Below are 27,838 nucleotides of genomic sequence, written 5' to 3' on the forward strand. Positions count from 1 at the left end.
CACTTTTAATAAGTTTAACTAGACTGTAACTTTCCGGGTATTATGAGGGTCCGGAATACTCCCCCAGAATTCTGTAAATTCTCACCAAAGAGTGTACAGAGATTGAGTTCACGAGTTTGATACAGAAGTACTCTGTGAGACAATTCTAAAAATATATAGATTTATTAAAGAACCGACATGTATTTAACAGCTGGTGAGTCAATCGCAACTTTAACAGTTCAAAATACAAATAGCTTACAATTCTTATTCTCAGAGATCCTTATTCTCAAATCTTAACTTCGTTACATTTTTACATTTCTTACTTATTTCTAATCCAGGATATCCACCAAAATCAAAATAAAAGTATCCTTTTGATCCCCGAGACGCAAAGAGTTAAAAACTTACAGAGCCTGCCTCTGAAGAGTGAGAGAATCGATTTGCCCCTTTCAGCAACTTCTGACTTCCTATCTGAAAGTTCCATATTTTATACCCTTTCTCAGTGGTATATCCTTTGAAGTTTTCTGCTGATGTAAGCTAATTATCTCTAGTCATATTTCTGTTGACTTCTTTCTACTCTTACAGTCAATTCATCTGTTAACTTGCAGACTTCTGTCTCTACCATTAGGTGTTCAAAACTTTATCATAAAAAATGGTTATGACAGATGTATATATTTGATGCCATTCTTACGAAGTTCTCTATTCAATTCTTAAATCACCTCAGCTGGTTATAAGCAGACGGCATGTCTCCTAACTGTTCCAAGTTCAATACAAACACAATGTGATTGCTTGGTGCATCTATTGATATCATATTTACAAAGTCTTCTGTTGGTATCTTTTACAACATGTAAATGAACACTTCAACTAGGGTGTTCTATGCATTTCTTAGCTACTTCAATTGGTTGTATTAAGAATTATGTCTCCTGTCTTTCATTTGATGTGATATTTATGAAGGCATATGGGCCTAGAAATTCAGTTGGCTGCGCCAGCCGTTAGCGCCTTAGGAGGAGTAGATCTCGGGCGCTAGGCGCTTAGCGCCCGGGCGCAGCGCGATCTGCGCCTCGCCCCAACTTCAGTAGACATTTAGCGCCGGCGCAAAGTCATTGCGCGCGCTCATCTGCACGCGCAGATCATGACGTCATTTCGTCGTGCAACGCCCTTTGTGCGCCCAGAACCGGAACTTCACTCGCGCCGCCCCATTGTGCATCTGGCGGCCCGAACGACTGTGAAGTGGAACGGTACACAGCCGAGGCGGGCCGCGGGGAGCGCAAATTAAAGGGCACTCCTGCAGTAGAAAAGGCAGCCGTTTTGCAACACTCCTTCTTTGTGAGTAGATGGAGGAGGAGGAGGAGGAGGAGAAGACCGGTACCACATAACAAACTGATGGAGAGAAGCCCTCCCCAAAAACACATATACACTAGTCTCGGCCTTTCAAAAAAACAAATCCACCCTCCCCCTTTAAGAGCTCACCGGAGCCAGAGTGTCTGCCGGCAATCAGCAGCTCGCCGCACCTGCCCTGCGCCCAACTTCCGGTGTTAGCGCCCCGGGCTGCCGGCTTAGCGCCTAATGATAGTCGTGCATCGCCTGTTTTAGCGCAGCAGCAACCTCTTAGGGCGATGCAACTGAATATCGGCGAAGGGGGCTCGACTTTGCGCCGGGCGCAAACTTTAGCGGCCGCCCGACTTTACCGCCCCAAAAGTGGCTATACTGAATTTCTAGGCCATGGTTCTTTAATGTTCTGAGTTTCTGTTCAAAGTGTTAGTTTAAACTGGGTAATGGTATTGTGTTTCTCCCAAACTGCAGACTTTCTGGAAGCAACCCTTTGCTTCTTCAATAGGGCCATTGTTTTAGTATTAACAACAAATTCCCATTTCAAAAGCTTGTATGGTGTTTACAGCTTTGTGTCAACAACTCATCTTATCTCAGAAGCCTGTATTTCTGTTTACAGCTTGTGTCGTTGAGGCTTTTAGACTTTTAACCCCAGTTTGTCATGTTTTAATAAAATCTGAATTCTGTTCATAGGATGGTGTACTTTTCTGAAATATGGCTATTCCTTTATAGTAGTAAAATTCTAAATACTGGACTTATTCATATACTTCCCAAAGCATTACTGAATTCTTAAAAATTGACTTAATTTCTTGACTGACTAATTGATACCTCAGCTTGCCAATGTCCTGTCTACAGAACGTACAGCATGAAAGGAGGCTGTTTGGCCCATTGCTAGTTCTTCAGCTGGAGCTATCTATTTGAATTGCTTTTCCCTGCATCCTTTTATATTCATCAATGAGAAATTGATCCATTTTCAACAACATTCTGATAAATCTTTGCTCTCTTCCTTTGGGTTAATTTGTTGCTCAGTTCATGATTTTGCTGGCTTTTTATTGGTTAACTTTGCAATTTTTCCAAAAGTATTTCCATTGTTGGATGTATGTGTATGTTATATATATATATAATATATATATATGTGTGTATGTATATGTTTATATAATCTCTAGTTGCTATGTGTAGCAATCTCATAAATGTGTTGATGATTTCCTTTGTTTGATATTTCCAGACAAGTCATAAATGGCTTCCTTCAGAGTTCCACCTTATGTTGATTAGTGTGCTCCTCTATTGTTTTGTTAATGTATTTCCATCACAATCTGCACATGAAATATCAAACATAGTTGTTGATACCTGGCAAGGTAGTCTTTGGGTTCACTGAGGATCTTTTGTATTTATTTGAATATGTGTTTTGATGCCAGATTCTCTCATTAATGTAATGTATGTTTCACTGCTTCCAGAGATGTATGGCAGGAAGATTTTATATGTGGATTAGTGGCTTAATACACTATTTATTTGACAATTATTTCAAAGTTGTTACACTCTGTACTGTTCCAAGTCTAATTATGACAAAACATTTCAAACAGTGGCTGCGCATTTGGAGCCTATAGCACTGGCCATTAAGCATGGTTTGGAAGAAAAAGTGGCGGATGCCTGGCTTCCACCCAACAGGTCCCGCAGTGGCCACCATTTTGGGCAGGTCGGCAGTGCTGCCGTTGTCTGCACTTGCTGCAGAAGACAAAATGAGACAGATCGTGACGTCAATGAGTGTGCAATGCTGATTTGATGCACGATCTGTCATTTTGGATGTCGTCGTTCCATTTAATGCCCTCTCCTAATCACGACCAGCTGACCATGTGTTCAGCAGCAGGATGGACAACCCACCCGCTCTATTTAAAGGGATTATCAACAACTTGCTTTTTAATTTCAACTGGCTCTGTGTAAGTTTGTGCAACTGTTTGGAGCTTTCTAGAGTTGTTTAAAGTTGTTGAGGTGGCGGAGTGTTGCTGCAAGTGGAGAACGCCTTGCTTCTCATTTAAAGAGTTTTGCTCTCACTATTTGCTCCCAGTCATGGGGACTCTACTTACAGTCCCCCTCGTGCTCGAGTATGACAGGGAGATGGAGGGGAGGCAGCAAAGAGGACAAGATGCTCGCAGAGGGAAGAGGAGGAGGGGCAGGAGGGCTCTCAGCAGGAGGCATTACCCACCTAGGGTATTCAGGGAGCACTTTTCCTACCAGCACCTAAATGAGGAGCAGTGTATTAGGAGGCTCCGCTTCAGCAAGGAGGTGGTCACAGAACTCTGCCACCTCCTGCAACCAGACCTGCAGCCTCAGAGCAGGATGACAACGGCTCTCCCAGTGGCCCACAAGGTCACTGTGGCCCTCAATTCTTTGCCACTTTGATCCTTCCCATCTGGAGCAAGAGACATAGCTAACATCTCCCAGTTCACCATCCATCGCTGCATCTGGGAGGTTACAAAAGCTCTGTACTCAATGAGAAGGGACTTCATTGTCTTCTATCTGAACACAGAAGCAGGAGGAGCATGCATTGGCTGCTCGGGAGGAGCCCTCCAGTACATGCCAGAGCGGGTGTCCCATTTTGTGGTGATCTGCTACATGTTCCACCAGTTGGTCATTGTTATAAATCTCATCATCATAAAGAAACTACTCATGAAACAACACTGGACAGCCAGCTGGTGGTGCCATCCAAGGAGTATAAATACTCGGGGGCGTGGGCCCAGCTTGCCCAGGGACATTTTGTAAGACAGGAACTAGTGAAGTACAACTAGACCGCCATGTTTTGAAACAAGTTGATTAAAGCCTTGCTTTATGCTCAAACCAAGTGTGTAGTGAGTTTTATTACGTCAGTCATCATGAAAGTGCAGCCCTTGCCACCATGGGTTCCGGGACCACCTCAGGAGGAGGGGGAGGAGGCAGGCAGGCAGCACAATCCTGTTCCAGACGGGCTGTCCGTGCACCCTTCATCGGACTCCGGTTCCAATAAATCAAACTCCAGATCCCTGTTGCTCACCAATTCCCCATCTTACCATCCCTCTGTCACGGAACATCACAGCATCCTCCTGGCTGAAATGAAAGCCACCACAAAACAAACATTCCAAACATAATTTATAAATTTATCAAATCAAAACAACAATCAACTATTCAGCCTTATACATTCCCTTGGGGTCTGATTTCATGTTGCTTTCCCTACTCTAGTGCTCCTACGAAGTGCTACCAGCTGCAGCATGGTGGAAGGCTGCTGACCTTCAGAGGAAGACACTTGCAGGACGACCTCAAGCAGCTCTGGGCCTAGCAGGCCCAGCTGTATACGACACCACCTCAGCATGGGCAGCAGCTGTCAGTGGTTCAAATAAATAAATTTATGTGGCTCATAAATACAACTGAAGCTTAACCATCTCACATTTTGGAACACACCCTGCTGTATACCCTTGTGCACCTACAATTGTCATTTTTCTTTTCCTACTTCTACGGCTTGCACCCACTGTGGCTTCAGCAGAGGTAAAGGCAGGCTGTTCACTTCCCTACTCTGACTGACAAGACACTTTTGGCGGACGTCCTCTGGGTTTTGGAATCTGTGAGGGTACCACCAAAGACTGCTCCTCCTGCACTTGTGCAGGGGTAGACTCGGCAATCAGGATCCGAAGCAGCATGTGGGGCTCTGACTGAGGTAGAGGTAACGGGGAGAACTAGGAGCATTTTGAGCAAAGCCCCCACTTCCATGTCCCCTCTCATCATCATCCCTCTCATGGGCCACCCACACTTCCCTGCTAGCAAGGAGCTGGAGAGCACCTTGCTGCACATCAGTGGGGTGATGAACACCCAAGTCTAGGTTTGTATCCCTCTTCGAGCTGAGGTCAGTGAGCGTCTGCAATCTGTTGTTCACAGCAAGCATGTTCTCGTTCGACTGGCGCATTTGATGCTCCATGCAGGTGGCCACCCTTTCCATGGAAGAGCACATCGTAGCCATCGCCTGCGACATGGTGCTGCTCATGTTGGAGATAGATTCCTCCATTCTCCCTACAATCACACACATCATGGGAAAAGCTACCAGAGCCTCACACATTTTTTGCTGCTCGTCCAGAATCATCCTCTTATTCGACATCCCCCGAGATTCAGCATCTGTGTCCAGCTGAGCAGAGCTTGGAGCGTCCTGCGCCCTCCGGCGCAGACTCTCCACTACTGTCCCTGTCTCCACTATCTACTCTTGCTCACTTGTGATCTGTGAGGCACTAGGTGACAACACTACTTCCTCTCTCACTGGACCCATCAACGTGTGTGTATATGTGCTGGTTCTGGGTACGCTTGGGTCTGCTGATGGTGCACCCTCAGAGACTGCAGTTTCCTCAGAGGAGTTGTCTTTCTCCTCCGGCTGGACAATGAGGGGGGAGGGCATTTGATGGACCTGTGGGAGAGTGAAGACATGAATTAGAATGGTTACGATAAGAATGTTTTTAGTTACCATTATGCACATGAACATATTTCACTAGCCATTGACACCAAGTTACCATGAGTGACTGTTGTATGCCATGTGGCTTTATGATATTCAATTTTGTCACCAGGTTTCTGGGAGGTCCCCCTCTCTCCATCTCCCACTGTCAGCAGCTCCGCAACTCTACTCATGTCCAGCACCTCTTCCTCTGCTGCTATCAATGGTGTGGTAATTGGAGGGCCACCTCCGGTTCTCTGCCTCTCCCTGGTGTTCTTGCAGGAGAAGAGAGCACAGGAGGGAAACAAGAGACCTTTGAGTAAGAATCATGGAATGAGTGTAAGGGATGGATGGTCTACATCTGTAGAGGGTGACTATGAGGGAGTGGAGTGACATTGCCAAATGGCCTCCTTCTGTGGCGTTAATTTCTATGATTGCATTAGGATGAGGGAGCATGTCAGTGGTGGGTAGTCAGATGGGGATACGAGTAGGTGCATAGACAGTGAGGGATGGGTGCACCTGCAAGGAGGTTGGTGTGAGGATTGATGTGCAGGAGTAGGCTTGGGAAGGCAGAGTGATGGGCAGAGTGAGATGACACGCACATCAGGATGTAGTTGAATGTGGCATTGTACTCACCTTTCCTGACTTCATGAGGTCATTAAATCTCTTCCTGCTCTGTATCCAGGACCTGCTGACCACACTCCTCCTGCTCACTTCTTCAGTGATCGCCAGCCATACCCTATTTGTCTCTGCCATTGGCCTCTTCCTCCCATCACCAGGGAAGAGGACCTCCCTGCAGGATTTCCAAAGGGGCATCACTGAATTTGGGGACAGCCTTTTGCCACTGAGTCTGCATTTTTGTTTACAAATCTTTAAACCTTTATCATCAAACAACTAGCTTACTCTCACGCCAACCACTGTCTCCCCCACCAACCTCTGCAGCACCTCCACCAACCTTCAACTGTCATCTGTGCAATGCTCCTTAAAATAGTGGAGATGAAGTCGAGTCATCCGTGACATCATCAGGCCTGCTCCAGTTAATTGGCCAGGAAAGTCGCATGACTGATTCAATTGCAGTGGTTTATTTAAAAGGCACTGCAGAGCGCGCTGATAGAATGTCCAGGATAGCGGCTCGCTACACGGCCCCCACCCCCGCTCCCAACCCGACAGAAAGCTAAAGATTCAGCCCAGTGTGCCTTCTTCCCCTCCTTCACTGCCATCCTCCACCACTTTGGGGACTGGCTGACCAGGTTGGAGTTGTTGGGTATCTGAAAGCAGAAAGACATATGGGTCAGGTTGTGATGGGGGCGGAGGGGGGGGAGTGGTGAGGGGGAAGCAAGATGTCCATGCATACACCATCAGTAGCTTGTAAGTGAGATGAAATTGTGGGATGAGGGGGCACGTAGGATGTGAGAAGAAGGATTAGGTATGAGCATACTGTCATCATTAGCAATACTTTCAACTTCTTTGCCACGGACTCTGTGACTGCCCCTCCAATGATATCCAGAACTGCGAGGAGCATTTGTAATAAGGTGGATGAATTGGCTGCGCAAATAGAGGTAAACAAATATGATTTGGTTGGGATTACGGAAACGTAGCTCAAGGATGGCCAAGATTGGGAACTCAACATCCAGGGGTATTCGATATTCAGGAAAGATAGACAAAAAGGAAAGGGAAGTGGGGTAGCATTACTGGTTAAAGAAGGGATTAATACAATTGTAATGAAGGATATTAGCTCTGATGATGTGGAATCTGTATGGGTAGAATTGAGAAATACCAAGGGGAAAAAACATTAGTGGGAGTGGTATATAGACCTCCAAACAGTAAGGCGAAGGTTGGGGATGGCATTAAAAGAGAAATTAAAGAAGCGTGCAATAAGGGCACAGCAGTCATCATGGGTGACTTTAATCTACATATAGATTGGGCCAACCAAATTAGTAACAATACTGTGGAGGAGGAATTCCTGGAGTGTTTACGGGATGGCTTCCTGGACCAATATGTCGAGTAACCAACCAGAGATCAGGCCGTCTTAGACTGGGTATTATGTAACGAGAAAGGATTAATTAGCAATCTTGTTGTACGAGGCCCCTTGGGTCGGAGTGATCATAATATGATCGAATTCTTCATTAAGATGGAGAATTAAGTATTTGACTCAGAGACTAGGTGATGCACTATCAATTACTCATAAAAGACTGAGAGTTAAGAGAGTAACTAAAGGCTTTTATTAGCAAAGAACAGAGCATGCCTCTCGTGGTTGACTGGGTTCCAAGAAGCAGGGGGCTGCAGGTCAATCACCTTTATACCTGGGCCTGTGTGGGTGGAGCCAGCCGAGACATGTTGAGGCATGCATAGGTACAACAGTGTGTAACAACAACAACAACAACAACAACAACAGTGGTTTACCACATTCACCCCTTGTTTAAAATTGAGTCCGGTGGGGTGAAGTGTACTAAAGGTTTGTGTAAGTAAGTCTATCAGGTGGCCTTGTATGCCGTCCTGATCGTCGTGGTAGCGGCGGTGATGGTGCAGCATCCAATGTTGAGTCTGGCGTCTCATTGAGTGGTTGGGTGGTCAATGACGGGTCCTGGGGCTGCGGCATGCCGTCTAGCGGGGTTGGGTTGTGGGTAGTGGTGGATGGCAATGGTAGTGTTTCAGGGGCACCCAAAGGTGCGAGATCTCGTGTGGGGGCTGTGTCCTCCCGCCCGTCCGGGTACGCTACGTAAGCATACTGGGGGTAGGCGTGGGTAGTGGTGGATGGCGAGGGGGGTGTTTCGGGAGCACCCGAAGGTGCGAGGTCTCGTATGGAGACTGTGTTCTCCTGCCCGTCCGGGTACACCACGTAAGCATACTGAGGGTTGGCATGGAGGAGGCTCACCCTCTCGACCAGGGGGTCAGTCTTATGGGACCTCACGTGCTTCCGCAGTAGGACGGGTCCTGGAGAAGTCAGCCATGTCGGTAACGAGAACCCCGATGTGGACTTCCTGGGGAAGGAGAACATTCTCTCATGAGGGGTAGCATTGGTGGCTGTACAGAGCAGTGACCGAATGGAATGGAGCGCCGCAGGGAGGACTTCCTGCCAGCGAGAGGTCGGAAGGCCCTTAGATTTCAAGTTTAAAAGGACTGCCTTCCAGACCGTCGCATTCTCCCTTTCCACCTGGCCATTCCCCCGGGGGTTGTAGCTGGTGGTCCTGCTTGTAGCGATACCTCTCGAGAGCAGGTACTGCCGGAGTTCGTCGCTCATAAAGGATGAGCCCCTGTCGCTATGAATATAGCTAGGGAAACCGAACAAGGCAAAGAGGTCATTCAGACATTTAATGACCGTGGTACTGGTCATGTCTGAGCAAGGGATGGCAAACGGGAAACGGGAGTACTCATCAATTATGTTGAGGAAGTACACATTGCGGTCGGAGGAGGGGAGGGGCCCTTTAAAATCGACGCTCAGCCGTTCAAAGGGGCGCGTGGCTTTGATCAGGCTTGCTCTGTCTGGCCTATAAAAATGCGGTTTGCACTCGGCACAGATTTGGCAGTTCCTGGTCATGGTCCTGACCTCCTCGATGGAGTAGGGCAGGTTACGGGATTTGATGAAGTGAAAAAACCTGGTGACCCCCGGGTGGCAGAGGTCATTGTGGAGGGTCTTCAGTCTATCGACCTGCGCGTTGGCGCATGTACCATGTGATAGGGCATCTGGGGGCTCATTGAGTTTCCCGGGCCGGTACAAGATATCGTAATTGTAGGTGGAGAGTTCGATTCTCCACCTCAAGATCTTGTCATTCTTGATTTTGCCCCTCTGCTTATTATTAAACATAAAAGCTACTGAACGCTGGTCAGTGAGCAGGGTAAATCGTTTTCCGGCCAGGTAATGCCTCCAATGTCGCACAGCTTCCACAATGGCCTGGGCCTCCTTGCCTGGTTAAGGGTTGCAGCTAGGGCAAAGTCGGATGCGTCGCTCTCCACTTGGAAAGGGATGGACTCATCCACTGCGTGCATTGTGGCCTTCGCAATATCTCCTTTTATGAGAGTGAAGGCTGCACAGGCCTCTGCTGTCTGCGGGATCTTAAGAGGTGCCGGGCATAGACCGTATTTACCGGGCGTGCGTATTGCCCTTTTAGCAGACCGATAGCCGCCGCGTAGGTCGTCGCGTCCTGGATTATTGTATAAACTTGGTGGCTCACCTTTGAGGCCAGGATTTCCAACTTGTTTTTGTCCAGGGTCACAGTTGAGGCTTGCAGGTAGGCCTCGAAGCAACGCAGCCAATGCGCGAATTTGGTAGCCGAACCCGCTTCTTGGGGGTCTAGGTCCAGGCATGTTGGTCTGAGGGCTCGCAGCAGTTCCTGTTGCTCAGCGTTTGGTGCAGCAGCCTGCTGTTCAGCGTTTGGTGCAGCAGCCTGCTGTTCAGCAAATGTTGACATTTTGTTTTTGCTAATAAAATTGATGCGCTATCAATTACTCATAAAAGACTGAGAGTTAAGAGAGTAACTAAAGGCTTTTAATAGCAAAGAACAGAGCATGCCTCTCGTGGTTGACTGGGTTCCAAGAAGCAGGGGGCTGCAGGTCAATCACCTTTATACCTGGGCCTGTGTGGGTGGAGCCAGCCGAGACATGTTGAGGCACGCATAGGTACAACAGTGTGTAACAACAACAACAACAACAACAACAACAGTGGTTTACCACACTAGGGTCCTGAATTTAAATAATGGAAACTACGATGGTCTGAGGAGCGAGTTGGGTAGGATTGATTGGGGAATGGCACTCAAAGGGTTGACGGTGGATAGGCAATGGCAAACATTCAAAGACCGAATGGATGAACTACAGAATTTGTTCATCCCAGTTTGGCATAAAAATAAAACAAAAAAGGTGACTCAACCATGGCTAACAAGGGAAATTAGGGATAGCATAAGATCCAAGGAGAGGACATATAAATTGGCTAGCAAAAGCAATAATTCTGAGGATTGGGAGCAGTTTAGGAGTCAACAAAGGAGGACAAAGGGATTAATTAAGAAAGGGAAAATAGAATATGAGAGTAAGCTAACAGGGAACATAAAAACTGACTGTAAAAGCTTTTATAGATATGTGAAGAGAAAAAGATTGGTGAAGTCAAGCGTAGGTCCCTTACAGTAAGAATCAGGGGAATTTATAATGGGAAACAAGGAAATGGCAGGCCAACTAAATACATACTTTGGTTCTGTCTTCAAAAGGAGGACACAAATAACCTCCCAGAGATGCCGGGGAACATAGGGTCTGATGAAAGAGAGGAACTGAAAGAAATCAGTATCTGTAGGGAAATGGTGTTAGGAAAATTGATGGGACTGAAGGCCGATAAATCCCCAGGGCCTGATCCATGGCTAAGTAACGAAATTAAGGATAGTATTCGACTAAAAACAAGGGCATATAAGGTAGCCAAATCTAGTGGGAGGATAGAGGATTGGGAAAACTTTAAAAGACAGCAAAAAATAACAAAAAGATTGATTAAGAAAGGGAAGATAGATTATGAAAGTAAATTAGCAAAAAATATAAAAACAGATAGTAAGAGTTTTTATAGTTATATAAAAAGAAAAAGGGTGGCTAAAGTAAATGTTGGTCCCTTAGAGGATGAGACCAGAAAATTAATGGTGGGAAATATGGAGATGGCAAAAATACTGAATGAATATTTTGTATCAGTCTTTACAGTAGAAGACACTAAGAATATCCCAACACTGGACAAACAGGGGGCTATAGGGGGGAGGAGCTAAACACGATCAAAATCACTAAGGAAGTGGTACTCGGTAAAATAATGGGACTCAAGGCGGATAAATCACCTGGACCCGATGGCTTACATCCTAGGGTCTTGAGGGAAGTGGCGGTAGGGATTGTGGATGCATTGGTAATAATTTTCCAAAACTCACTGGACTCGGCAAAGGTCCCGGCAGACTGGAAAACTGCTAATGTAACACCCTTATTTAAAAAGGGCAATAGACAGAAGGCTGGAAACTATAGACCGGTTAGCCTAACATCTGTGGTGGGTAAAATTTTGGAGTCCATTATTAAGGAGACAGTAACAGGACATTTGGATAATCATAATTTAATAGGACAAAGTCAGCATGGTTTTATGAAGGGGAAGTCATGTTTGACAAATTTGCTGGAGTTCTTTGAGGAAGTAACATATAGGGTGGATAAAGGGGAACCAGTGGATGTAGTGTATTTAGACTTCCAAAAGGCATTTGACAAGGTGCCACACAGAAGATTATTGCTTAAGATAAAAAATCACGGGATTGGGGGTAATATTCTGGCATGGATAGAGGATTGGCTATCTAACAGAAGGCAGAGAGTTGGGATAAATGGTTCATTCTCAGACTGGCAATCAGTAACTAGTGGTGTTCCGCAGGGGTCAGTGCTGGGTCCCCAACTCTTTACAATCTATATTAACGATTTGGAGGAGGGGACCGAGTGTAACATATCAAAGTTTGCAGATGATACTAAGATGGGAGGGAACGTAGTGAGTGAGGAGGACATAAAAAACCTGCAAGGGGACATAGACAGGCTAAGTAAGTGGGCAGAGATTTGGCAGATGGAATACAATACTGGAAAGTGTGAGGTTATGCACTTTGGCAGGAAAAATCGTAGAGCAAGTTATTATCTTAATGGCAAGAAACTGGAAAGTACTGAATTACAAAGGGATCTGGGGGTCCTGGTGCATGAAACTCAAAAGGTTAGTATGCAGGTGCAGCAAGTGATTAAGAAGGCCAATGGAATGTTGGCTTTCATTGCTAGGGGGATAGAATATAAAAATAGGGAGGTATTGCTTCAGTTGTACAAGATATTGGTGAGACCGCACCTGGAATACTGCGTACAATTTTGGTGTCCATACTTAAGAAAGGACATACTTGCTCTCGAGTCAGTACAAAGAAGGTTCACTCGGTTAATCCCGGGGATGAGGGGATGGACCTATGAGGAGAGGTTGAGTAGATTGGGCCTCTACTCATTGGAGTTCAGAAGAATGAGAGGCGATCTTATTGAAACATATAAGATTGTGAAGGGGTTGGATCGGGTGGATGCGGGGAGGATGTTCCCGATGATGGGTGAAACTAGAACTAGGGGGCATAGTCTTAGAATAAGGGGCTGCTCTTTCAAAACTGAGATGAGGAGGAACTACTTCACTCAGAGGGTGGTAGGTCCATGGAATATGCTGCCCCAAAAAGCTGTAGAAGCTACATCATTACATAAATTTAAAACAGAAATAGACAGTTTCCTAGAAGTAAAGGGAATTAAGGGTTATGGGGAGCGGGCAGGAATTTGGACATGAGTCTAGGTTCGGATCGGTCATGGCCCTGTGGGTAGCGGAGCGGGCCCAGGGGCCGTGTAGCCTGATCCTGCTCCTATTTCGTGTGTCTAATTCTGTTAGATTCAGGAGATGGTTCTGTGATAGTGGATTGGCGGTTAGGATCAGATCAGCCATGATCTTATTGAATGGCGGAGCAGGCTCGAGGGGCCGATTGGCCTACTCCTGCTCCTATTTCTTATGTTCTTATGTTCTTATGTCTACATCCCAGGGTACTTAAGGAAGTGGCCCTAGAGATAGTAGATGCATTGCTGGTCATCTTCCAGAACTCGATAGACTCTGGAACAGTACCCATGGATTGGAGGGTAGCTAATGTTACCCCACTATTCAAAAAAGGTGGTAGAGAAAAAGCGGGGAATTATAGACCGGTATGCCTGACATCGGTAGTGGGGAAAATGCTAGAGTCTATTATGAAAGATATAATAGCAGAGCACTTGGAAAGCAGTGACAGGATCGGACAAAGTCAACATGGATTTACAAAACGTAAATCATGCTTGACTAATCTACTGGAATTTTTTGAGGATGTAACTGGTAAAATAGATAAGGGAGAACCAGTGGATGTGGTGTATTTGGACTTTCAGAAGGCTTTCAATAAGGTCCCACATAAAAGATTAGCGTGCAAAATTAAGGCACAAGGGATTGGGGGCAAGGTATTGACTTGGATAGAGAACTGGTTGGCGGACAGAAGGCAAAGAGTTGGAATAAACGGGTCGTTTTCCGAGTGGCAGGCAGTGACTAGTGGGGTACCGCAAGGATCGGTCCTTGGACCCCAGCTGTTCACAATATATATTAATGATCTGGACGAGGGAATTGGATGTAATATCTCCAAATTTGCAGACGACACAAAGCTGGGTGGGAGGGTAAGCTGTGAGGAGGATGTCGTGAAACTCCAGTACGATTTGGACAGGTTGGGTGATTGGGCAGAAACATGGCAAATGCACTATAATGTGGATAAATGTGAGGTTATCCACTTTGGTGGCAAAAACAGGAAGGCAGATTATTATTTGAATGGCAATAGATTGGGAGAAGGGGAAGTGCAAAGAGACCTGGGTGTTATTGTGCACCAGTCGCTGAAGGTAAGCATGCAGGTGCAGCAGGCGGTTAAGAAGGCAAATGGTATGTTGGCCTTCGTAGCAAGAGGGTTCGAGTACAGGAACAAGGATGTCTTGCTGCAGTTGTACAGGGCCTTGGTGAGACCACACCTTGAGTATTGTGTGCAGTTTTGGTCACCTTACCTGAGGAAGGACGTTCTTGCCATGGAGGGAGTGCAGCGAAGATTCACCAGGCTGATACCTGGGATGGCAGGAATGACGTACGAGAAGAGATTGTGTCGATTGGGCTTATACTCGCTGGAGTTTAGAAGATTGAGAGGGGATCTCATCGAAACCTATAAAATTCTCTCAGGTCTGGACAGACTAGATGCAGAAAGGATGTCTCTGATGGCCGGGGAGTCCAGAACCAGGGGTCATAGTGAAAGGATAAGGGGTAAGCCATTTAGGACAGAAATGAGGAGGAATTTCTTCACCCAGAGAGTGGTGAACCTGTGGAATTCTCTGCCACAGAGGGCGGTGGAGGCCAGTTCATTAAATATATTCAAGAGAGAGTTGGATATGTTTCTTGAGGCTAAAGGGATCAAGGGATATGGGGAGAAGGCAGGGACAGGGTACTGAATTTGGATGATCAGCCATGATCTCATTGAATGGCGAAGCAGGCTCAAAGGGCCGAATGGCCTACTCCTGCTCCTATCTTCTATGTTTCTACGTTTCCAGCTCCGTGAGTTTCTGCAGTCGGGCTTCCCCTCCACCTGTCTGTTGCTGCTCCCAGTGGTTATGAGCCACCTTTGCCTGCAAGGGAAAGGGACGTGTGTCAGTGAGTGTTGTGGTGTATGTGCCTTTAAGAGCCCCCTGTGTACTGTAATGCCGGTAATGTCCACTCGGGCTATATAAGCCTATATATTGTCTTGTATCTGTTAGTTCACCTCCAGACTTTGTTCAGTAAACATCTGTGAAACCTACTCCTGCCTTCCGTGTCTCTATTAACACACGGATACAACAGTGGCGACGAATTGGAAACGGACTTACCTGCAATTCGGCAGCACCTCAGGGACATCGATTCCTCAGACATCCAAAGTCGAAGAAAAGCAAGAAAAAAAAAGCTGTGGTTTCACCAGCTAGCCGAGCTGGTGGCAAGTACTGCAATAATCCTTCCTGGGCGGGCTGGGGCTCCATCGGCTGGCTCTGCAGCGAGGCCAAGCAGCGAAGGCGGAGGCAAGCAGAAACAGACAGGGGGAAGCACTCGGGAGACGGCCGGCGCTGCAAAGCAGGTCGGCGTTCGGACCTAGCAGAGGGGGGGGAAAAGTCCCAGAGAGTCCGGCGGGAACGAGTCTCCACCTGTAAATAAAATAAATAAATAAATAAATAAATACAATAAAAACGCGGAAAACAGTGTTGTCAGCAGCAGCAGCGGCGGGAAAGCGCGGGAAGCGCCATATCTTTTCTGCAGGAAAGAAAGAAAAGCGCAGGAAGTGCCATTTTTTACCCAGGATGCCTAAGGCTGGCAATATTGATGCTTTTGATAATGATATAGAGGATTGGACCACATATGTGGAAAGAGTGGAGAAATATTGCACAGCGAATGAAATAAAAGATGATAAAAAGGCATCGGTACTTCTAAAGCTAATGGGCGCAAGGACATAAGGGCTGTTACAAAACTTAATCACTCCAGCCAAACCGATGGACAAGAATTTTAAGGAGATTGTTGGTACCCTACACTGCCAATTCGGGACAGGACTGGCAGATTCTCTACGAGACAAATTCGTCTGCGGTCTCCTAAGTGAAGGAACACAAAAAAAGCTACTTTCTGAGAAAGATTTGACACTGGACAAGGCTTTCAGTGTGGCTGTATCATACGAAGCAGCAGCAAGAGGAGCTGCAAAGATACAGCAAAAGCCACAGGACTTCGGCACCCATGAAATGACACGGGTTTCGAGAGATGTTATCGCTGCGGCAGATCCACCCATGACCAGAGGGACTGCTGGTACAAGGACAAAGCATGCAGGCAATGCGGAAAGATGGGACACATTACACGTGTATGCCGATCTGGAAACAAAAAATCCACTGACAGAAAAAAAATCAATAAAGAAAAGTACAGAAAGGTACAAATGATGACGGACAGTAGCTCCGAAGACCAGAAGAGCGATAGCGACTCCGGAAACAAGAGACTAAGCTCTCTCAAATTACATAATGTAATTGCCAAAGAAGATTACCAGACCATTTGGGTTACCCTCACGATAGCGGGGTCCCCAGTTAAAATGGAGCTAGATACAGGATCAGCTCTGACCGTCATAAGTAGACGGGATTACGAGCGGCTATTTCCGCATATACCTTTGAAAGACACATCCATTATCTTGAAAACATATACGGGGCAGAAAGTAAAGCCTAAAGGGAAAATAAAGGTGCCTGTTGTATACAACGGCAAGGAAATACAGAAGTTGTATTTATACGTTCTGCAAGATGGTGGTCCACCGCTGTTGGGATGTGAATGGATCAGGAAGATACGTTTGGACTGGCACTCCATTCAGGCACTGACGGTGACCAGTAAGAAAAAAAATGATGATGACATCATACCTGAACGATTAAAAGACATCTTGGCCAACGCCAAAGAAGTGTTCCAACAGGAACTAGGAACCTTGAAAGGCATCACCGCCTCAATAAAAGTGGAAGATGCGGCAATTCCCAAGTTTTTTAAGGCAAGGCCGGTGCCATACGCAATTCGTCCAGCAGTCGAGGCAGAGCTGGAGAATTTGGAAAAGACAGGCGTGCTATTCAAGATAGATTGGAGCGAGTGGGCCACACCCATCGTCCCGGTCATGAAGAAAACGTTAAATAATGATAAATCTGAAGAACAGAGAAAAATTCGCATCTGTGGGGACTTCAAGGTGACTGTAAACCCAGTCCTTCACATGGTACAGTATCCTCTTCCGAGGATAGAAGATATTTTTGCCTCACTATCCGGAGGGAAATGTTTCACAAAAATTGACTTGGCACAGGCATATCTACAGATGGAGGTTGAGGAGGCCTCTAAAAAGTATCTCACAATAAACACACACAAAGGCCTGTACCAGTACAATCGACTGGTTTTCGGAATAGCATCAGCTCCAGCTATCTGGCAAAGAGCTATGGAACAAGTCCTGCAAGGGATTCCTGGGACTCAATGCTACCTAGACGACATCCTTGTAACAGGAGAAAATGACAACGAACACCTTGCCAATTTGGAGAAGTTACTCACTAGGCTGAGAGAACGGGGCCTACGAGCAAACCGCCCCAAGTGCAAATTTTTCCAGAAACAAATATCATATTGTGGCCACATAATTAATGAAGAAGGGTTGCATAAGTCCCCTGAGAAAATTGAAGCGGTCATAAAAGCACCAGCACCTGAAAATGTCTCACAATTAAGGTCGTTCCTGGGATTGATAAATTACTACCATAAATTTTTACCGAACTTGTCAACTGTTCTGCACCCTCTTAATGAACTGCTACAAACGGGAGTAATTTGGGAATGCAGCGAGGACTGTAAACGTGCCTTCCATAAATGTAAAGGCTTGATCACGTCCAAGGAAGTTTTGGCTCATTACAACCCATCACTGCCAATCAGACTGGCGTGCGATGCATCCCCTTACAGCGTAGGAGCGGTATTATCACATAGATTCCCTGATGGCTCAGAACGGCTGATAGCTTTTGCGTCACGCTCATTGAACTCAGCTGAGCATAACTATGCCCAGATCGACAGGGACGCACTCAGCCTGGTATGGGGAGTGAAGAAATTCAACCATTACCTACACGGACAAAAATTTACCTTGTTGACTGACCATCAACCCCTCGTCTCCATATTCAACCCTAAAAAGGGTGTTGCCATTATGACAGCGCAAAGGCTACAGAGGTGGTCCCTTTTCCTAGGGGCACACCAATATGACATAGAATACAAAGGATCAAAACAGCATGGGAATGCTGACGGTTTATCGCGCCTACCGTTGCCAACGGTAGAAGAGGCACCTACCGTAGACCCAGTGGAGATGTTCCACTCAACCATAGTGGAATGTCTACCAGTAACAAATTCTGCCATTGAAAAGGAAACGAGAAATGACCCGACTCTCTCACGAGTCTACGATTTAACGGTGAAGGGATGGCCAGCACATGGCGAACCACTGTTGCCAGCATTCTCGCAAGGAAGAGAACAGCTGTCAGCGTGCCGAGGAACCTTGATGTGTGGATCCAGAGTGGTGATTCCACCCAAACTCCAGGATAAAGTGCTAAAGGAGCTTCACGAGGGGCATCTGGGTGGAGTGAAAATGAAGAACCTAGCCAGAGCATTTGTGTGGTGGCCAGGTATCGATGGAGACATCGAAGAAATGACCAAGAGCTGCCTAGGATGCCAGAAGGTCCAAAACGCCCCACCACAAGCCCCTCTACATCCATGGGAGTGGCCCTCATCTCCATGGCAAAGGGTACATGTCGACTTTGCTGGTCCATTTAGGGACTCAATGTTCTTAATCGCAGTTGATGCACACTCCAAGTGGCTGGAGGTAATAAAGATGTCCTCCACCACCACGGAAAAAAAATCACAGTATTAAGGACCATATTTGCCAGGAATGGGCTGCCTGAACAGATCTGTTCTGATAATGGACCGCAATTTATGTCCGAAGAATTCAGGAAGGTCTTAAAAAACAATGGGGTTAAGCACTACACGTCCACCCCATACCATCCCGCCACCAATGGATTGGCTGAAAGGTTTGTCCAGACCTTCAAGAAGGCCATAAAGGCCATGGGTAATGAAGACATAAAACTTCAGCATAAGGTAGATAACTTCTTCTTTGCATACAGGAATGCAACACATGTGGTTACAAACCAAACTCCCGCCATGATGTTCTTCAATAGAAGCCTAAGATGCCGGCTGGATTTGATCGAGCCATACATCAGAAGGGACGTGGAGAACCGGCAATTTCAAGGCATGAATGAAAGACCAACTAGAACCTTCCAGATAGGTCAACAAGTTTTGGCCCGGGACTACTGTACCGAGAAATGGCAGCCTGGAACTATTTGCACACGACTAGGACCGCTGATGTATACCGTGGACATTGGAGAAAGCATAATAAGGTGCCATGCTGACCAGATCATAGAGTCATCCGAAAAGGGACAACCTACACCACAACTCTATACGCCTAATGATGAAGTAGAGATACCCATAGTATCTACCTCCGATCCGGTGATACTGGAACCAGATGAACCCGACACTGGCATTCAAGCCGAATCAGCCTTGCCAAAAGAACCTACTACACCACCAGAAACTACTACACCACCGAGGCGTCATCCGGACCGAGTCAGGAAGCCTCCAGAAAGACTGATTTATAATTGATTAACTGCAGCAATGTGTAGATTATTGTTCTTGTAACATGTTAATTAATGATTAAAATATTATGCACTGGTTGTCTAAAAGGGGAGGAATTGTGGTGTATGTGCCTTTAAGAGCCCCCTGTGTACTGTAATGCCGGTAATGGCCACTCGGGCTATATAAGCCTGTATATTGTCTTGTATCTGTTAGTTCACCTCCAGACTTTGTTCAGCAAACACCTGTGAAACCTACTCCTGCCTTCCGTGTCTCTATTAACACACGGATACAACAAGTGTGGTACAATGTGTTTGGGTAATGTGCTCACCATGGTTGAATAGCTGGTAGTGTGTGCAAGGTGAGAAATGTGGGTGTGAGCCTTGCAGCAGTGATAAGTGTGTGAGGGTGAAGTGAAGCTATGATTCTAAGGTACGAGTGGTGATTGATTGTTGGTAGGTGAATGATGGGAGTGTGGTGCATTGAGCAGTATGTGATGCTTGTGGTACAGATGGTGGGATATGCCATTCGATGATGCATTCACTCACCTTGACCACTCGTGTGAGGTCATTAAACTTTTTGCGGCACTGGATCTAGGTCCTGAGGACAACATTCGTCGCAGTGATGGCTTCAGTGATCTCCTACCACGGTCTTCTGGTGTTCTGCCTTGACGGCCTCTTGCCCCCCATGTGGGTAGAGGACCTGATGGCGTGTTTGAACCCCCAGGACCAAAGCTTCCAGTGCCGGATCTGAAAATCTCCTCACCCTTTTCCTTGTCTGTTTGGCCATGGCTCTCTCCACAATGACAATGAGGTGCTTCTGCAACAAAGCACCTCCACTTTAAGTAGTGCAGAGCGCATAGGTTAACCTTTATTGGCCAGTAGACTGCACCCGATATTGCCCCCCGTTCAGCACTAAGCCAATCAGCAGTGGGTTTGGCACGGAGCTCAGCACTGCAATCATTATAATGAACAGGCAGCATGAATTTTGCACGCTGGCTGCACGACTTTGAATGGGCGCGGGAACATAGCGCTTCGTGCTGCCCGCGCCCGTTTTTGAGCCATATCCAATTTCAGGGCCAGTGTCTTGGGGCTGTGGTAAAAGCTTTATCACTACTATGTGCTCATCACTGGTTATGCCGAAGTCCAGGAAAAGCAAAACACACATCACTGAAATAACTTTTTTTTAAATGACATTTGAAATAAGTACTAACATTGACAAATGCAGGCAGAATGCATTTTATAGCAAATGAACAAACTTGACCAGTTCATTGTACACACAATGTAATGAATTCTGTTGTCAAATTAAACCAATTCAATGGCAATGACAGCTAAAGAAGATCCATTTTTTCCAATAAGCAGATGTTCTTACAAGACAAGGCTGTCCACTTGCATCAATTAATATCAACAGCATACCCATTAAAATAGTAGCATGTTTGATCGTCCTGTTGGTTTTTGCATCTGACAGATAATACTAGAGATGGGAAAATGTCACAATAACTTAGTTATACATGGTTGCTTTTAACCAGTTCATTGACAAATTGCGCAGTGTTGCAAAAAACCTTTTGCTTCTTAATAATTCATCATCCAAAGTTGGAAATTATAGTAATGCACTTGAGTTTACAGTCAATATTTTAGGTCTTACTTTTATAGCTGTGTAGACTGTAACTCATTTAAAAAGTACACTTACTTTGTTCGAATAAAGGATTTTGTAGCTAACAATATAATAATAGAAAGACATCATAAGCACCAGTTCCATCTTTAAAACAAGTGCAGGATCATTTTCACCTTCACTGCCAGGGCAGTAATCTGGCAGTAGTACCTGCCCAGTTTTTATCGTATTTCAATCAGTGGTATGAAAATTTGGAAGATTCTGCAAATGGCAGGCGATCCGCTCTGCCACATTACTGCCCAGGCAGTAAAAATGAAAATTACCCCCATGATTTTAAATTTTCCCGGCTCTGAGAAAAAGGAGGAATTTATATTATAGGGGGCGATTTCGCCAATGGGGGAGCGTTGGAGGCGGGACTGCTGCTTGTCGGGTCGATGTCCCGCCTCCATCGACTTGTGGCCAACCCATGCTATTTTCCCTTGATTGACATTGTTAAGTCCACCCAGCAGGATTAGCAGGCCAATTAAGGGAAAGCCGGTTACAGAGAATGTCAGCGTATGACGTTTCATCTGTCAAAAATTTTTGATAGATGAATTTTCATTGTTTGACAGCTCTGTGAAGCTGTCAAACACTGACATTCTCTGTAGTTTGATGAGGTCTTGAATTCAAGACTCATCAAACCTCTTTCATCAGCAGAAATTAGATGGTTGATGCATTGGAGATTGCAACGGCCATCTGTCATCTTTGCCGCGGAGGTGCGAGACTCTCCGCATACCCACTGATTGAAGCCTGCAGGAAGAAACAAAGGTAAGTACACTTTTTCTAACACATTCCACTTACCCCACATACTCACCTCGCCACACTTGCACCCATCACTTACCTTCACAGCGCACTTTTGCACCCGACCACCGCAGACCCACTACTCGCCTCGGTGACCCTGGTGGGGATCGCAGCCTTCGGAAGCCAGCACTTGTATGAGTAAAATGGGGGATAATCCTCTTATTTGCCTGTTAACTACCAGTTAACAGGCAGTTAAGTGGCTGTAATCTCCTTCCCGCCTCCAAAGAGACGGGACCTGGCGCGGGTCGGCTACCCGCCTCCTGGCACCCGCCCCCAAATTCTGCCATTTTCCCGGCAGTCCCGCCTTCATACCTGCCTCCCCAGGTTTGGCAAGATCGCGCCCATGATATTAACTATGCACCCATGAATACAGATTTGTTAATTCAATTATTAAAACATCATTTTATTAGATTCAAGTAAATTTTCTAGTGATTTCCTTTCATAAGACACTGAATACATTTCCATACATGTGTGGATTAATGCAGATCATCAGCTCAGTAATTTAAAAATGCTTTGTTTGATTTTAACCACACCTCTTGAGGAGCTTGTGGCAATGCTGCTGGAGGGTCATTTAAATATATGTGAATGAGGGTGACCAGTGTTGGAGCTCCCAAAACAAGTGACTTGCACTCGCAATGCACCATGGATAACTTAGAACAAAATGAAAAAGATGTTCCTGTTGCCAGCATGAATGAAACTGGAGGGAGTGACTTTGGAGCCTGGAATCTGAAGAGACTTTTAAGGGAAATTGCTGGAATTACAGAAGAGATTTGAGAGTGTTACTTTCCTGCAATTGGACAGAGATGGACTTGCCTGTGAGCCAACTGGAATATTTTTGCCCCACCTACAGGTTCTGAGTGCCACTTTGGCATTCCTTTGTTTGCACATTTAGTAGAGGAGGAACAGTATAGGATAGAGGAAAGGAGACATTTGAAGATACATCCTACAAGATATTACTCCCCTCCCCAAAGAATTTACAGGCCACATGGATTATATGAAGCTCTCAGTGAGGAGCTCTGCAGGCAGGGTCAGATTCACCAAAAAGGCAATGGAGGAGCTGTCACATGATGATCTGCGGGCAAGATCATCTGCCCAAACAGCTCCTCCAGTGGCTGGGAAAGTACAACCACACTCCTCTTTGCTGCAACAGCCTCATTTCAAGCAGCCACAGGGGATCGGTGTACTTTCAGCTAGGGTTCTGTTGGGCCTGCATTTCTCAGCTCACTCACACACTTTTTTAGGAGTGCTGTGGCATTCATCCAATTTGGCAAGACAACAAGGCAGTAACTTCTTTTTTTTTAATGGGATGTGAGCGTCGCTGGCAAGGCCAACATTTATTGCCCATCCCTATTTTCCCTTGAGAAGGTGGTGGTGAGCTGCCTTCTTGAAACGCTGCAGTCTGTGTGGTGAAGGTAATCCCACAGTACTGTTAGGTAGGGAGTTCCAGGATTTTGACCCAGTGACGATGAAGGATCGGCGATATACTTCTAAGTCAGGATGGTGTGTGACTTGGAGGGGAACTTGGAGGTGGTGGTGTTCCCATGCACCTGCTGCCCTTGTATTTCTAGCTGGAAGAGGCCTTGGGTTTGGGAGGTGCTGCCGAAGAAGCCTTGGTGAGTTGCTGCAATGTATCTTGTAGATGGTACACACTGCAGCCACGGTACGCCGGTGGTGGAGAGGGTGAATGTTTTGGGTGGTAGATGGGGTGCCAATCAAGTGGGCTGCCTTGTCCTGGATGGTGTTGAGCTTTTTGAGTGTTGTTGGAGCTGCACTCATCCAGGCAAGTGGAGAGTATTCCATCACACTCCTTACTTGTGCCTTGTAGATGGTGGAAAGGCTTTTGGGAGTTAGGAGGTGAGACACTCACCGCAGAATACCTAGCCTCTGACCTGCTCTTGTTGCCACAGTATTTATGTGGTAATTACAATGGAAGTACTATCTATAATGTAATAAAAGTTTTCGTGCCTGTATGCACATCTTTGTCACACTTACTTCCTGGTGTCCTACTGTTGCCATTACACATATTTGATTGGTTCAAAGTAAAACAGCTGCAAATCCGAATTGAATCAAAAGGTTACTGGCTACAATACAACCAATGAGAAGTCAGTAAGAACTTATGAAGATGACATATCCTGAATCAGTCAGTGAGCCTGCAAATAATAAAAAAGGAGAACCAATTGAATTGCTAAAAGTGCTTTTTGAAAAAGATCAGCCATTTATTGGGCAGAAAAGGCACCCTTTAAGATGGCCAGGGGCCTCTCAAAGCCCAGCTTCTCCATTCTATCCATGTAACTGAAGTCCCTTATCCCTGGAATCATTCTCGTAAATCTTTTCTGCACCCTTCCTAAGGCCTTCACATCCTTCCTAAAGTGCAGTGCCCAGAATTGGACACAATACGGTCGAACTAGTGTTTTATACAGGTTCATCATAATTTCCATGCTTTTGTACTCTGGGCTGGATTTTGATACTGGAGGCGTGTAGGAGGCGGGACTAAAACTTTTGTGGTTGTAGTCCCACTTCCACCGAGTTGTGGCTAACCCACTCGATTTTTACTTGCTTGACCCGGGCTCAGCAGGCCAATTAAGGGCCACCAGGCAACAGGTGACGTCAAAGTTTGACATTTCATCTGTCAAGAGCTTTTGACAGATGAAATATCAGCGTTTGACAGCTGTTTGAAGCCATCAAACACTGACAATCTGTACTCTAAGTTAATTCCTTCCTCTCAGGCTGATTTAGAGATCTCTCCAGAACAGAAAGCTGAATGCTGCAACTTTTGACAGCTCATGGCCATTCTGCTTTCTGTGTTGGTGAGATGAGGGACTCCCGAGACCTGAAGGAAGGAAGGCTGTAAAGGTAAGTAAAGGTAAGTAAAATTTCTTCAAACACTTTACACACACCAAACACACTTACCTCTGCACTCATGTACCCATCACTCACCTGAACACCGGACATCTCGAATCCTCCAAGCCCTTCAGCCCGACAGTCCGCCTCGCTAACCTGGCATGGTTTGGAGCCGTCGGGAATCTCACACTTCAGGAATAAAAATAGGGATTAGGCTAAAAACTGCCTGTTAACTACCTGTTAACAGGCAGTTAATTGGCACTAATCCCCTTCCCGCCTCGGGGAGGCGGCTCCCAGCACAGGTCGGGTATCTGCCTCCTTTGAAACTGGCATAGAGGCAGGTTGGGGGCGGGATGGGTTTTTGCCCCCCCCCCGATTTCGAGATTTTAACCCCCCACACGCCTCCAATCCCGCCTCCACGGCCCAATAAAAATCCTGCCCTATACGTCTATTCATGAAGCCTAGGATCCTGTAAGTATTATTAACTGCTTTCTCAACCTGCCCTGCAGGTATTTTAATGGGTACAATGGAATTTTCAGGCAGTCACATTGCTGTGGGGAGTCACTGATTGGAAACTACGTGCACCAAACTTGTTCTTAAAAAATCAAATCATCATCGTCAAAGACAGGAAAAGGCAGATATACACATAAAGGTAGCAACTGCCCTATATTAAATCTATGATTCTATAAAGAAAAAGAAAAATTGTGAGAGGAAACAACAGGAGAATAGAACAAAGTGAATAGGTATTTGAGAGCCAGCACAGGACGATGGGCTGAATGGCCTCCTTCTGTGCTGTAAAATGTTACGATTCTATGGTCAATATTTCTAGGAAGAATACTGGCTGATGCACTGCATATTTTCTTTGTGGGGAATGGATAGTTATAGCTGCTCTAGATTTTATTTTAAATGTATGTATTTGCTATAATGTGGAAACAGCAATTTTATTTATGTATTTTACATTTTGTTATGTATTCAAAAAGCTGAACTTTCAGCAAACTAAGCACAAATAGAACAGAACAGCTGCATGTCTGTTTTGTTACATTTTAACTATTTGAATGATTTTCACATAATTGTCCTGGATTACAGGGAGATTTGTGAATGAGTTTTACATTTTTGGCAAACAAATGAAATTTCTGTTTACATATTTAGAGAAAAGCAATTAAAAGAGATTAAAAATTGCAATAATTCATAGATGACAAAATAACTTTGGATTTTAAGTGAGGTAAATTTAATACCCCAAAGAAATTAACGTGACACATTGTTTGTAATGAAACAATTTGAATATTTAATTTCAAAACAAACTAATATTGGTGCAAACAGATATGGTGTTGTTACAAACATGGTTATATGAACAAAAGAAAGTTAATGTTAGAATGGAAATAAATTACACTTACATTTGTCTAAAATGTGACATTGATAGTCCAAATGTGTAAAGATCTGGCACTCTGAGCCCCTTAATTCTTTCTGATTTGAACTGACCACAACCATTGCACTCTGTAGAGAATTGGGATTGAATACATTAAAATATTTCACCACTCTCCCTAATCAAAAGCCCTAAAACATCAAATGTCATTCATTGTAACACATTAAGATACCTAACTTACATGAATACCCACCTACTACCATATAACCCTACTTTCCCGTTATCTCCCTACCATATTAATGGTCCCTGCTTCAAGCCATTAAGAAGTTCTCAAGGTTAAATCTTCCTCTGACAGGGACTTTTCTGACAGGTGGACAAAGCTTTCCCAACTGATACTCAAAGCTTTATCTGTAGCCAAGTCTTCTGAATTTCTTGGTCAACAACTCAGTCTCTAGATAGACAGACAAGTCTTTACCAATGGCAGACTTTCCTGACTGACATACTTAGCTCCAAGGCTATGCAGCAATTCAATAGAGACTCAACAATCTTTTCACTGATTCACACAAACCCACACATGTTCACCTATCAATTGTACTGCTGGAATATAGAACAGTATTTATATTTTTGGCCTAATCTTGTGAAACTCTTCTAAAGCATTGCAATTCTGAGGCCCTACCCCAGTACTGCCAGATTCCAGGGCCCCTTCCCAATGCTTTCAAATCCAATGCTGATAAATCACTGTCTGATAATATTAACCTGGCAAAATGTCTCTGTACTCACAAAAGCTCCAATTTATCGTAAGTAATGCCATAGGCTATCAGTTAGTAGAACTAAGGTTACTAAGGAGAACTAAGGTTAAAATGACAATATTTGAACCTAGCCTGATCTGATCAGGAAATCAAAATTGGCTAGGTTCTTTTGGCTTACAAGGGTTACCTTTAATGGCTCACATTTTACAATAGTAATATTATTAAATGTTCTAACTGATTTCTTGAGAAGTAAAATGTTATTTCTCATTTGGCAATCTACAAATTAACAAATTATGTAATTAAAAATGGAAATAGTTGATTTCAACCTGTCATTATCATGCTAAGTGCCATTAGCAAATCCCCTGTGGCATTGTTCAGTTAGTCCCTGGTCTGGAGCCATGTTGTGATGTTTAACTGTTTAATTCACCAGTGCTTTTAAGGCCACTGGATTAGGTAGACAAATCCAGGTAACTGCCGATACATATAGGGGGAGAAATTGGATACCTTTGCACCTCCCGTTATCGCCTCCGGGGGGGCAATAACAGGGCGCTAACCACTTACCGCCCGGGTGCGGCGAGAATATTGGTTTACGGTGGTGGTATGGCGTTGCGCCCCGATCTCCTGCACCTGGAGATCGTGACGTCATCGCCGTGCGCAGTGCCCTGGTAGTGCCCCGGATCCGAACTTCAGTTTCGCCCCCTGCAGCATCGCCGGGCGAAAACACCGGCAGCTGCAGGAGGCATTCATCGGGAGACCGGGCGCTTTAGGGGCGATACTTAAAGACGAGGTGGCCAAGGTAGGGAAAAAAATAATCAAATGCTCGTTTTCTGGGTTTTTTCTTTCTTTCCCCAGGGCTCGATCAGCCCGGCACTCTGCTGCAGTGCATCAGGCTGATCGGGCCGGGTCACGGCTGCCGTCGGCGACCAGGTAAGTTTTCTTTGCAGAGTCTACAGCGATGATCCTTCCCTTTAAGGGAGGGAAGGAGCCTTCCA

General features: G+C 45.5%; 1 pseudogene; it reads right to left on the minus strand.

Moving 5' to 3' along the window:
* Positions 1 to 20,231, minus strand: part of LOC147114913 (uncharacterized) — a 94,726-nt pseudogene extending 74,495 nt beyond the window's left edge.
* Between the last annotated feature and the right edge of the window lie 7,607 nt (positions 20,232 to 27,838).

The sequence above is a fragment of the Somniosus microcephalus genome, chromosome 7 (genome assembly GCF_052327205.1).
Source record: "Somniosus microcephalus isolate GS21.2 chromosome 7, FLI_Smic_1.0, whole genome shotgun sequence".
Classification (NCBI taxonomy): Eukaryota; Metazoa; Chordata; class Chondrichthyes; order Squaliformes; family Somniosidae; genus Somniosus; species Somniosus microcephalus.